We start from the raw sequence: 13,857 nt of genomic DNA, 5'->3' as shown, positions 1-13,857 counted from the left end.
ATTTCTACTTCTGTCACCATCCATATAGACATTAAAAACAGTGAGTTAAATCTGATACCTCTGATTCCAATCCAACCCCAAAGTGTTCATTTTAGCCTTTCTCTTTGTAACTTCTTTCTCTCACAGCAAGAAATCTAGCTTTCTTGACCAATAGTATATTTGTTCATGTCTTGTACATGCATAAAGTGGCTCAGAACAGCTAACCTAGACCTTTGTGAGAAATACAGTTGATAGTCAGATCCCAGTATTTTGGCACCAATATTCTTCTCTTTTGCCTTATGGTATCCAGTCAAGATCTTGTTTTCCAAAGTTACTTAGGTTAGTTCTTTTCTCCCCCACACCTTGCATTGTGGTTATTTATTTGTAATACAGTGAAGTCTATTTTTCACTTTTTGTATTCTATCTTGGATTTCCTCCCACATCTTACTTATTTTTAATTGTTTCTTTAATTTGGTGGGCGGTGGGCCCAGAAGTGTGTGAAATGTATGGTGAAGACTTACTGTCATTTGAAGAGTCAGAGCTAAAGAAAAGGCATGTTTGGAGCACTGTCAATACTAGTTTCCTTTCTGTTTCTGTTCCTTATCTCCCTCTTCTACCACTTGGTGGAGACCTGCCAGCGAGCGTGAACTTGCTTTGTGGCCACAACTTCCAGGGACTCTAGAGTCAGCGAAGACCTTGCCACAGTAAGTTAACCTCCACCACCTCACGTAGTTCCAATAAAACCACACTTTTTCCCCCTAGTGATTGGAACTTTTAGGATCTACTCTCGGCAACTTTCAAATACTTACATATATTGTGATATATAGTCATTACGATATATCCCTTAAACTTATTCGGTGAGTGTGGCAATTCTATTTCAATAAAACTGCAAGAAAGCGCAGGTGATGTTAGCTGAATTTTTACCCGTTTGCACAGAGCCTGGCATCTCCCTTGCTCCGGGGGAGCCCGGGCTCACACGCGGTCTTCTCGGATGGGCTCTCTTCCCTCAGACGTCACGCTGCCGGGTTGCTCTGAGATCTCAGCTCGCTGATGGGTTCAAAGAACCACTATGGTTTTTCAGTTTATCCAGATGTTTCCTGTTGCTGGAGCCGCATGCTGCTGTGTCCAGCTTTAGAGCCACATTGAGGGGCAGTCCTGTGCACGCTGCTGTTTAAGGCATTTTCTGTGACCGCTTGGTTGTTCCAGAGGACTTTCTCCCTCAGCTTATCAATTTGGAGCCCTCCTCCATGTCCATCTACGTGGGTCATAAGCTCACTGGGGGCCACAGAAAGAGAACTGGACTTTTCTTATTTCTCTTAATGTGCTCAGTGCAGCGGGCTCCTCAGGCTATAGGCTAAAAAGTTTCAATCACATGCCAGTTTAAACTTATTTCTTTTTCTATCTTTAATGAGCAGAGCTGGGGAAAGCACCACTCACCTCTGGACTGGGTTGAATAATATCCTTCAAATATATGTGTCTGCCCAGAACCTGTGAATGTGACCTTATTTGGAAATGGGGTCTTTATAGATCTAATCAATTTAAGATGAGGTCATGCTAGAGGAGGGTTGGTCCTAAATCCAATGTGATTAGTGTCCTTATAAAAAGGAAATTAGACACAGAAACGTAGGCATGCAGGGAAGAAACTCACATGAAAAGGGAGGCAGAGATTGGAGGGATGCTGCCAGAAGCCAAGGATCTCCAAGGATTTTCAGCAAACACCGGAAGCTAGAAGAGTCAAGGAAGAATTGGACACAGTGTCTCACAAGGAGCATGGCCCTGCTGACATTTCGATTTCAGACTTCTAGACTCCAGGACTAGAACCTGGAGGTAGGTTTCTGTTGTTTTAAGCCACCAGTTTGTGGTGATTTGTTATGGCAGCCACCGGAAGTGAACACACACCCCGTTTACACCATGCAATTCCCATCTGCCTCTGCAATATGTATGCAAAACTCTTGAGGTTTTCTGGGCACTTCCTTCATCCTTTCTTCATAGTCTTTTTTTCATACGTGTTCAGCCTATATATGAGCATACATTTTCTCTAGTCAGAAGGGTTCAAAGAAAAGTTTTAAGGGAAAGCATTTCATATCCAATATGGGAGAGCTATGGCCTGCACACGAAGAAATGTCTTAGGATTTCAGAACATCAGCCCACTCCGGGTCAGTGGTGGATGTGGTTTCCAACAGACTTAGTGTAATGTCAAACTATGCTGGATATTCACCCACCAGAGACGTCTCTAAGTTCCATGCAAACAGCTTTGGTCCCTATGAAGTCTCTCCATGAAGAGCCATTTCAGTTTAGTGTGGTCTGGACCATTGGTCTTCAGGATGCATTTTTGTGGTGATAGAATAGTCACTGGTTTTCTCAGAAGAGAGACGGGAATGGCTCCCTAGAAGCCTCCAAATACTTCCCATCTACCCAGTTGATCAGACAGCCTTACTCTTTAAATCTCTACCTGCTGGGACTGGAATAAAAATGGCCTTTTAAAGCGGTCTGCCAAATAGGCAATAGTTTTTGCTACTCTAAAGCATGAGCAGAAAATGCATTAGAGATTTGTCTCACTCCTTTCCCTGGTTTCATATCCCAACATATTTTTCCTCCCCTCACAAAAATAAGTTTTACCACTGGCTAATTTCTCTTTCTTTTTCTGAATTCTTCCTTTTGATTTATTTCTGCACTGTCCCTGATCTTTGATTTCCTTTCTTTCTTTTTGCATTGCTCACTGAATGGTCTTAAGCCTACATCCACAGAAGCTGCTGGGTTGACTTGCCCCCACACATCTGTATTTGATCTTATGGGCTTGCTCTGGATATGGAAGGTCTTTCTAATGGGGACTATAATTCAGTCACTGACAACTGCAGAGATCACAGCTCTGGATTCCACTTCCTCTTTGAGCTGCCTAGGGTCAGAGGGGCTTCATAGGAGGGAGCTGCTGAGTTGATCAAGAACTTTCAGGTTGGGGCTCCTGGGTGGCTGAGTCAGTTGAGCTTCTGACTTTGGCTTGGGTCATGATCTCGTGGTCATGGGTTCAAGCCCTGCATCGGGTTCTGTGCTGATAGCTGAGAACCTGGAGCCTGCTTCAGATTCTTTATCTCCCTCTCTCTCTGCCTCTCCCTGACTTGTGCTGTCCATCTCTCTCTATCTCTCTCAAAAATAAAAATAAAACACTAAAAAAAAGAACTTTCAGGTTGGATCAGATCCAGACCCAGATCTTCTGGACTTTCTGGCAGGAAACAGCCTGCACTACATTTTCAGGCTTCTCAACTAAGAAATATGAAGGATTCCAGGCAATGAAGAAATGAGCTTAAACTGACAAGATGAAATTCAGCAGGGGTATATGTGAAGGCGATCAGAATATTCCATTCCAGGATATGCTACTTTGGCATAAAGATGATTTTGAGCTGCAAGAGATTAAGAAACATTAGACTCAGGAGGAACTCTCTGCCTTCCCCCTTTCTGTCTAAATGCAGGGCATACATTTCCCTTTTATAAGAGCAACATAAAGTTATATTTGTAAAGATGTCCCCTTCTTCTGTACTTGGAAGAAGAGAGTGATTCTTTTTTTTTTATCTTCTTTTTTTTAATAGTTTATTGTCAAATTGGTTTCCATATAACACCCGGTGCTTCTCCCCACAAGTGCGCCCCCATGACCATCACCCACCTCCCACCCTCCCCCTCCCCCTTCAGTCCATGGTTCGTTTTCAGTATTCAGTAGTCTCCCTTGATCTGTGTCCCTCACTCTCCCCCACTCGAAGAGAGTGATTCTTAATTACTCTAGAAAATTTTCAGCAGAGAAAGCACCAACTCAAGTCTACATAAGAAACCTTGCTAAAAAACCTTTATCTATCGATTGTTTCCCCATATATTTATTTACCTCTTCACAATTTACCACATCTAGGAGCTCTTTCTTTTGTTAAAAATCTGCAATTTATCACCTTTTGTTAAAATTGTTTGTGAGCTTCTGAATCTAATTGCTTTCATGGGTTTTCACTTTTTTTCCTATGAACCATCTCCCTGCCCATGCATGTAAAATAAAAAATATTGACCTTAAAAAGTTATGTATTTCTTTTCTCCTATTAACATGCCTTTTGTTAGTTTAATTTTCAGCCCCCAGCACTGAATGTAAGATGGTAGAAGAGACAAATTTTTCCTTTCCTATATGTACAAGTGTCTGAAATAAAAGTAAAAAAATCTGTTACATGAGTTCAGGTTTAGCAGCTCTAGGTACAAGGGAAAAAGAAATTAGTCAATAGTAAAATCAGTGTTAGTCAAACCTTTTCCTTATGACTTCCTTTACGTATTAATGTCCATCTTAGTGTAGACTAATAGAAATATCACTAAGCAAGATCCACATGAGCTACAGCTTATTGTAAAGGCCAGAATAAAAAAATCACCTGTGTGGTAGATTAGTTACAAAAATGTTTCCAATCTCTTTCAACCTCCTCCCTGTTTCCATACATTTTGCAATTTGACCATGTAGCTCCTCCTATTGAGAGATGACGTCTGTTTCTCCATGCCTTGAATCCAGCCTTGTGATTTGCTTTGCGCTGTATAGGATGTTGCAGAAATGATGGCGAAGCTTTTCTGAGCCTAAACTTTGTGAGCCCTTGGACGTTTTCACACTTTTTCCTGAACCATGCCTTTGCCAAGTGAGCAGACTCAGGCTAGTCTGCTGAATGCTGAGAAACCCATGGCCTAGTCAGGTTTGTCATCCCAGTTTAAAACATAGCCAAGTGACACGCCTGAGATGAGGGTACCAGACCAGCCAGCTCCCAGCTTACCGGCACTTGGCTGCAAACACATCCATGAGCTCAGCTGAGATGGGCTGAGCCTCGCCCAGATAAGCAGAGTGACCCAGCTGACCTGTAGTCTCACGAGCTATCATGAATGGCTGTTTCTTAAACCATTAACACTTGGGCTGTTACACAGCAATAGCTTACTGATACAGCCTCGAAAGCACATCTTATAAGAATTGTTAAAGCAACGGATGATATTGCCTTTGTAGAAGGGAAGACAGGGGTGGGCATGACAGCTCTGGAGACTGTGGGGTTCAGAGGCTGGTGCTGGACACACAGAGTAAAACCTGAAGGCTGGAAGGCTGTGGTGGCCAGCTGATCTGATGAAAGAGCAAAGAAAAGTGGCAGCTCAGGGAGTGGCCTGCACTGTCAGTTTGTAGGGGCAACGGACGCGTATTTCCAGTGGATCCAGTGTAGACCACAGGTTGGAGAGATGTTAGAGAGATTCTGCTTAAGACTCTGCATAGCCTGGAGGGGAGTCAGGATTCTAAATGACAGGATCTTTGGAGTGGCCTGTGAAGGGACTGAAGGGCGGGGATAAGTGGGTGGTTGGAGGGAGTATGGGATGGATTAAGGAGACTGAATGAGAGATGACCAGGGAGGTCTCTGGTGACCCACAAATACGCCATGGACACAAGAGTCCAAAGCACACGCCACATCTATTAGAACCCTGGCCCTGATATGTAACCACTTGTATGACTTGAGCAAATTTCCCAATTGCTCTGAGCAAGGGTAAATCCACCTTATAGGGTTGTTGTGAGGACTAAATGAACTATTCTGTGCAAAGTCCCTGGGGCACTAGGATATTCCTGCAGTAAGTGGCAACTCTTGGAAACAGCTTTTCAGTACTGTAGGGTCAGTGGCTTTAGGTTACCCCCAACTCAGCCAAAGTAGAGAGCAAGAGAAAAGAATGCAAGAAGAGGATAAAAGGAGGCAGAGTGCTGAGGGGAGGGGGAGGGGATGAAGAAAGAGAAAATGGAAGCAAAACAATGGTAAAGGGAAAGGATTTTTTTTTAATAGAAGAGGAATAGGAAAAAAGAACATTGAGCTGGGGTCAAATGTAAACACTAGGACTCAGACATAGCTCCCTCTCCCCAGAAAAGTTGATCTCACATTGCTGGAAACAACAATTTCAATTGACATGGAAAAAAATACCTTAAGTGTTTTCATACTTTCTAGCATGAAATAGTCCTTTGTGAGTAAATACACGGTTGACTTAAAGTACAAGTTTCCCAGAGGATTTCTCTCAACTTCGCAAGGTGTTTCCCTCCTCCTTTCTTTTCTCAAGTGCTGATTTTCAGTAGGTTAGCTGTATTAAATGCATTTTTGACCTACAGTATTTTCTATTTTTAAAAGTTATTTATTTATTATTTATTGGTGTGTTTGAGAGAGAATGAACAGGAGGGGGTCAGAGAGAGAGAGAGGGAGACAGAGGATCTGAAGCAGGCTCTGTGCTGACAGCAGAGAGCCTGGTGCGGGGCTCGAACTCAAAAACCGTGAGCTCATGACCTGAGCCAAAGTCAGATGCTTCATCCAACTGAGCCACCAGGTGCCTTCGACTTACAGTATATTCAACTTCCAATGGGATATTGGGACATAACTGTATTGCAAGTCGAGGAAGATCTGTATCTAGTGATTTTTTTTACTGTATAAGAAATTAAAAAAGAAATTTTGAAATGTTATTAATCCATTTAAAAATAAAAAGAAAGTAAATAACTACCACAGATTAATATAAATACCATTGAAAAGCGAGGAATAGGGGCATCTGAGTGGCTCAGTCAGTTAGGCATCTGGCTTCAGCTCAGGTCATGATCTCACAGTTCATGGGATTGAGCCCCATATCAGGCTCTGTGCTGAAGTTAGCTCAGAGCCTGGAGCCCGCTTTGCATTCTGTACTTCCCTCTCTTTCTCTGACCCTCCCCTGCTCATGCTGTCTCTCTCTGTCCCTCAAAAATAAATAAATAAATAAATAAATAAATAAATAAATAAATAAAAGTGAGGGATAAGTATATTTCTAAAAAAATTAGTAAGAAAGCTGGTTTTACATTTTTTTCAAATTCCTTTAATATCGGGCTTCACAGAAGATGCATGTATTTAAGCATACAGCTGATAGAAGATATATACTTTGGCATTCAGACTATTATAGTATGCTATGTAGCCCCTGGAAAACTCCACTGTACCTTCTTGACAAGGTGAAGGTGAACTAAACAAACAATGTCTTAGCAGGAGCATGAAAATAGCTTTGATCTCACAGACTCTCTGGCAGGATCTTGAAAGGACCCACAGGAAGATCTGGATCGTTTTGAGAACTGCTGCTCCAGAACCTTCTCCGTGCACTTCCAGAAAAGCTTTCCACATCCCTCTCCTATCTGATGGGATGCCCTCCTGTGCCTCATCCTCCTCCCACTCTGCCGGCTTCCTCCCTCACCTTCCCGGGGCCAAGCACAGTGTCTGCGCTGTAAGGAAAGATGTTGAATTTTCCAGGAGGGAAAACACCTACAGGGTTATTTCAAATATGTTACCCCCAACTCCAAGAGGAAGGTATATTGGAAGGGGAGGATGGTTCCCGCCAACAGTGTGCAAGCGGGTTCCTGTTTCTCCACATCCATGCCAGCATTTGTTGTTTCCCAAGTGGCTAATTTTAACCACTCTGACCAGTGTGAGGTGCTATCTCAGTGTGGTTTTGGTTTTGTACTTCCCTGATGATGAGTGATGTTGAGAATCTTTTACTGTCAGTGGGAATGCAAACTGGTGCAGCTGCTCTGGAAAACAGTGTGGAGATTCTTCAAAAAATCAACAGTAGAACTCCCCTATGATCCAGCAATAGCACTGCTAGGGATTTACCCAATGGATACAGAAGTGCTGATACATCGGGGCACATGTACCCCAATGTTTATAGCAGTGCTTTCAACAATAGTCAAATCATGGAAAGAGCCTAAATGTCCATCAACTGACGAATGGATCAAGATGTGGTTTATCTATACAATGGAATACTACATGGCAATGAGAAAGAATGAAATCATGCCATTTGCAGCAATGTGGATGGAACTCTAGGGTATTATACTGAGTGAAGTAAGTCAGACAGAGAAAGACAGATATCATATGTTTTCACTCATATGTCGATCATGAGAAACTTAACAGAAGACCATGGGGAAGGGGAAGGGGGTAAAATAGTTACAAACAGAAAGGGAGAGGGGCAAACCATAAGAGACTTTTAAACCCAGAGAACAAACTGAAGGTGTGGGGGTGGGGAAGAGGGGAAAGTGGGTGATGGGCACAGAGCAGAGCACTTGTTGGGATGAGCACTGGGTGTTGTATGTAAGCAATGAACCCTGAGAATCTACCTCTAAACCAAGAGCACACTGTACACACTGTATGTTGGCCAATTTGACAATAAATTATATTTTAAAAAAATAAAGAAAGGAGAGCATGGTTGAAAGTGAAATGTGTTAGGGGTAGGGAGTAGCAGAATTGTCCCCTCAGTGCATGCTGAGTGGGACATGTGAATGCTCTGCTCTGTCTCACCTGCCTAGCAAATATTATGTTCTTTCAGGTGCATTTGTCACCTATTTCTTCAATTAATGAGACCAGCTCCCTTCTCGAATGGTCAATTCACTAGTTTCTTTATTTCCCATTTTGCTTTGGGGACTAGAGTAAAAAAACATTTGTGTTTCCTTCTGCATAGGAATAAACAGATATCATATACTATTAGTGTCTCATAACAGAGAGCTATAAACTCAGCTCAGGGTGATAAAGCTGGGTGATCTTTCCCCCCATCCCCACTGTTTTTCATGTCAATCCTTCTTCACCACAACATCATCAATCAATCATATTGCTCTTGGAGTTCATTATGTTACCATGGAAACACCTCCCTGTGCAGTTAAAAATAAAACTTCTGTGCTCCTGCTGAAATTTGGAGAGAGCAAGAACTAATTGCCTGGTGGTCCCCATCATAGGAACACTACTACTTGGGCAAAGGAGACCCAGCTGCTTGGTCCTGGAGAGTGAGGTGATTGCAGTCACCGAGTTCTGTGTGGGTCTCCGCAGGGCAGCACCCATGGGAAAGGGAGGCTGTCTCTTGCAGAGCTGGTTGGTGTTTTTCATCACAGACCCACAGGAGTCTTCCCTGGTTTTAGGGTGGGGTTCCTTCACAAATATCTTCTCTGTAGTTTGGCAAATCCATGGGCAAGAAGGGAAAAAAATCAATGAGGAAAGTGGGGTTGGAAGCTTTAACTCTTCTCTTGGACACTTCAGATTGCTTAATAAGGAAAAGAATTCTGCAGAGATGCTGCCTTCTTTTAGGTTTCCCCGGAGACAGACCCCGAGACAAGGACTCAAGGGTAAGCAGTCGATTTGAGAGACACAGAGAACATCAGCGGGAATGGGGAGAGGAGGTGCCGAGGTACAAGTGAGAAGAAAAGATGGCCAGTAAGGATGTTAGGAGCTCAGCCACCACAGTGGGCAACTGGAGCTGAATTCTGTCGGGAAACTTTTGAGAAGTGGGATAAACACTTGACTTTGAGTTATCCTATCCTACTTGAGTCACTTACACAACAACTCTCAAAGGTCTTTGGTTGAAGTCTGCTCCCAAGGGTGTTTCTTCCCAGCATTTCTGTTCTGCCATATGTGGCAGGGCAGCGCTTTGGCTCTATAGAATGCGTTCTGGCACAAAGATTTCGATACCTGCAGTCAGAAGTCTGTGGAGAAGGGATTAGGAGGGGTCATTGAAGGTGTTGGAGAGGGATGTTGGCCTGGGGCCTTTATTTGGGAAGTTAAGGAAGTTCTATCTGAAGTATGCTTACAAGAAACTAGACCCAGTAGTAAGTATGAAAATAACAAAAGTGCAGAATGGTTTAAAAGCAGTTTTGTTATTGTTTTAGTTTGTATTTTTGACATAGGTATTTCCTTACAGTATGCCAGATAGTTGAACAGGCATCTGAATCTTTACTGTCATAAAATGGCTTTTCATCCTTACCAACCTCTCGGAACTTTAGTTCTTCAAAACCGTGCATTTAATCCGCAAATATCCCTGTGCCAAAATGTCAATACCATCCACCTTCCCTAAGTGTGTTTGCCTTTTGATTCTGCTCCTTTGATGCTCTCCCAAAGGTGACTCCTGAGTGTCTGAGAATAAAGTCAGAAACAGGGCTCCCAGGGGAGGGGCGGTAATACGTTCTCACATCTGCCGAGTGTCCGTGTGCCAGGTCAAGTGTCCGGGTGCCAGGCACCATGCTAAGTGATCTCCGTGGACCGTTTCATTTAAAACTCATAACCACTCCATGAGGGAGATTCTCTAATCACCCTGTTTTACAAACGAACAAAGTCACAGCAGCTTGAAAGTCCCACATCTAGCACATTAGGGAGCCGGGACCCAAACCCAGGCTGTCTGTCCCAGAAAATGCCTTTCATCACTTTCATCGACTTTATTGTTTTTTTCCTTTTTTTCCCCTCCTGTTAGTTCTTCCAAATCAAAATTGCTGTTTGGGGTTGACAATTTTCCATATTCAGATGAACTATACTACAAAATGTCTAGAACGAGCCCATCTGAGGTCAAAGTTGTTTATTTTGCACTTCACGGTAAGAGCTCAAGGGCTTCAGTTGATTTCAACTTGTGCAGACCACCAAGAAGATGCTGCTTGAGGACAGTCTGCCTGCAGCTCAGTGAACTTCTCATATGGACCTGTGGCACAGGTCTGCATTTGTTTCCATAGCGAAAGCAAATATTTTTGGAAGTAGCTAAAATGCAAGTAATAAATGTGATTCGATACATATTACTAATATCACTGCTTAGCAGAGTAAATGCTAATGAATTCAGGGAAATTTTTGGTGTTTTAGGGGGTCTCCAGGCTAGTGACTTTCTATGCTCAGACATTTTGTAAATGAGCTGTTAGCTCCCACTGTGCTTCTCATACTAAGAAAATGTGTGTGGGGCCCCTGGAGCAACCTTATGATGTATTTATGTTGTAGACATTTTGAATTTAAGAGAGTTCACACAAAAGATTTTTATTAAAAGGGGAAGGGCTGAGGTTGGTAGCAACTGGTGAAGAATTATCCATTTTCCATAAAGGAATCAAAACTTGATTGGCCTCTTATAATCGATGTTTTGTGATGCTAGAGGCTTTTGTGAGTTCCTTCATACTATTGTTCTGTTTCACATTTCTTATGTATATTCTGGAGTGGTGTCTTCATTCCAGATGCTTTAATAGTTAGCTGAAAATTTAGAATTAATAGTTTGTATACACGTTATCAGTAATGGATTGATGAAATCTGTCCCCCCCCAACGAACACAATCAAACAGACTCATTGTTTCTAGCATTGGTAGACACAATTTCAGTATTTAAATAAGTACACAGAAACATGCACTTTCCAGAAAAGATGCCTCTATGGAAGGCATCTAGCCATGTGGTTTACCAGGGTAATGAAAATGTTTTCCACTAAGTGTTTTTTGGGCTTTGCATTAAAAAAAGAGAGAGAGAAATTCAGCTGTAATGCAGACAAGACTTGCAGGTCATTGGGCACTCTCTACTATTGGATTGAGTGGCATGTCATTAAACTCTTATTTTAGAAATTGCCAAGTCTTAAAAACTGCAGATGCTTTAGCCCCCATCTAGCACTCCAGTGAGCTTGGTTGGTGCTTGGTCAACCTCTGCTTCACAACACATTTGATTTGTTACCTTGGACCATTTTTCTATGGTTCTTTATTCTTTTGTTCTCATGTTGGAGGAGCTGATGCAGTGCTTTTGGCACCTGAGTGTATAACCTTTCCCGAATTTCTCCTTCACAACCTCTTGTCAGAGACCCAAATCCCAAAGGCACGTGCTAATGCAGTCCGGATGCCAGGAAGATCCTCCCCAGCTGGGCCAAATGACCCTAATGAGCAAGCAGCCATATGTACAGTTAATTAAAACTGAAGTCAAAATAATAAAGTGAGGTTTCAGGGTGTACTTAGCAATGGCAAGGTTTCCTTTTGTAAAATCTGGAAACCAAGTGTACAGCCACCTGGAAAAAGGAGAAAGCTACTCACATGAATTCCCTTTGCTTCAAAATCTCAGTGAATAGCTAGAATATATGTGTATGCCAGACACGGAGAAGTCCATTGGAAGACATCACAAGAAAGATACGGAAAAAAGAAAGCAGTCTGTGCTTATGGTCTAGTGGGGCATTGAAAAACTTAAACTCTCTTCAGTGGCTGAATGTTCATGATTTGCCCTTTCTGTTTTCCTTGACCCTCTGCAGGTAAAATCTGTGTCTCACTTTCGTGGCTCTGCGCTTCCTTTGCCCTCTGTGACTGCCTGTGCATTCTGACGGTTGACTTGTTGCTTCCCTTGCTCACCTGGGAGGTCCAGCAGTTGAACCGGACGGAGTCTGCTAGTGTCAACGGGGGAGAGAAGACTGTTACAGAGTCAGTAGTGTTGGGTGTCACTTGTTCACCGTGGGTAGTTTGCTATTGGCTATATTTGTATATATCATGGAATCAGGCAAATGCTACAAAATCAGGGTTGTGAATTTTGGGAGTGTTGGTTTACCAGTACATGAAGTCCTTAACATCAGGGTTGTGGCTTTCTTTTTGGATCTCCAGAGCCTGGCCTATAGTGGATATTCAACACATATTTGGTGAATGAATGAAGGCACACAAATAGAATAAAACCAACCAACCAACCAACCAACCAACCAACCAACCAACCAACTGGGGCTTGTATAAAATGAAACAAGCAATTACAACAATGTAGTGATTGGAGAGGCTTGTTGAAGGGTCCTCACCTCTCCACCAGTATGTATCCCTTGATGGTTTGCTACAGCACATGATCCCCATATAGGGATTATTTTCAAAGAACGGACACATTTTGATTGGTTTTAGGGCAAAGTTCACTGGGTGGAGCAAGGGAAGGGGAAACCGATAGGAAGCCAGACAATGGGAGCAAGCATATTAGCCACAACACACACTGAACTGAGAACTAGTTTATCCCACTGTTATTACACTCTGGTCCACTCTTGCTGGAGCTGAGCAGAACTCTGAAATGGAGAGATTTATTCCTAATCCTTTCTAACTTTCCTTTCTCTGTGAGCCAGGGCTTTCATATCACCCCCTCTTTGCCTGAGAAACATCTCTATTCCTTTTTTTCTTTTTTAGCATATTTATTTATTATTTGCAAAGAGGGGTAGGGGAGAGGGGCAGAGAGAAAGGGAGAGAAAATCCCAGAGAGGCTCCATGCTGTCATTGCCGAGCCTGACATGGGACCGGAACTCTCAAACTGTGAGATCCTAACTTGAGCCGAAAGCAGGAGTTGGACATTTAACCAGCTGAGCCACCCAGGTGCCCCTCTAGTCCTTTTAAAGAAAAGAATCCCTTATGCTCTAGACCCATTTCTCTCCCCTTACTTTTCTGTTACAACTTCCTTGTCATTAGTCCCTTCTCTATGAGACCAGATATTCCTGGTTATGATTGGAGGTGTTGTTCTAAACAAGTTGCTATTGTATTTCAGCCAAGGGCTTGTGAAACAGTGCAGATTGAATCCAAAGCAGCAAAAAGCCTGGTGATAGTGTATCAGGTACTGTGGGAGCTATTTGTAGGAAAATTTTAGTGTGGGAGACAGAGAACATTCTAGATGGTATGCTTTAAATCATGCCGTATGAGTAATTGCCTCTACTGCCTTAGTGTAAGCCAGGTTCTGATGGATTTTCAACAAAAGAGAGCAGAGGTCTGTTGAGGTAGGAGTTGGCAGGGGTGAGTTTGGTAAAGGGAGGAAGAAGCACAGGTCTAGGATCATGGAGATGTTCCCTATCATGCATCCTGGCATTTGGAAGGGGTCTGGAATATGGAGTATGGCTGTATGCTGGGGGCTTGAGTGTGATGGGGGAGTGACCTGGCCCGCAGGTCCATCAACACAGGTCCTGAGGGAGGGAGTGAGAATTGGGGGGCAGGGGGCACAGAGAATGGAGGCAAGACAAAGTTTCTGATCAAGCCTCAGTTTATTGAGAAAACACAAGCATCTTATAAAGAGCAGAAAGCACAGGTCAGTTGCTAAGAAACAGGGTCACGTGAAGGGGCTAGGGTAAAGAAAAAACAAAAGCTGCAGTTTTAGCA

Source organism: Suricata suricatta, chromosome 15, assembly GCF_006229205.1.
Source record: "Suricata suricatta isolate VVHF042 chromosome 15, meerkat_22Aug2017_6uvM2_HiC, whole genome shotgun sequence".
Taxonomy (NCBI): Eukaryota; Metazoa; Chordata; class Mammalia; order Carnivora; family Herpestidae; genus Suricata; species Suricata suricatta.
Note: the sequence above shows the minus strand (reverse complement) of the source record.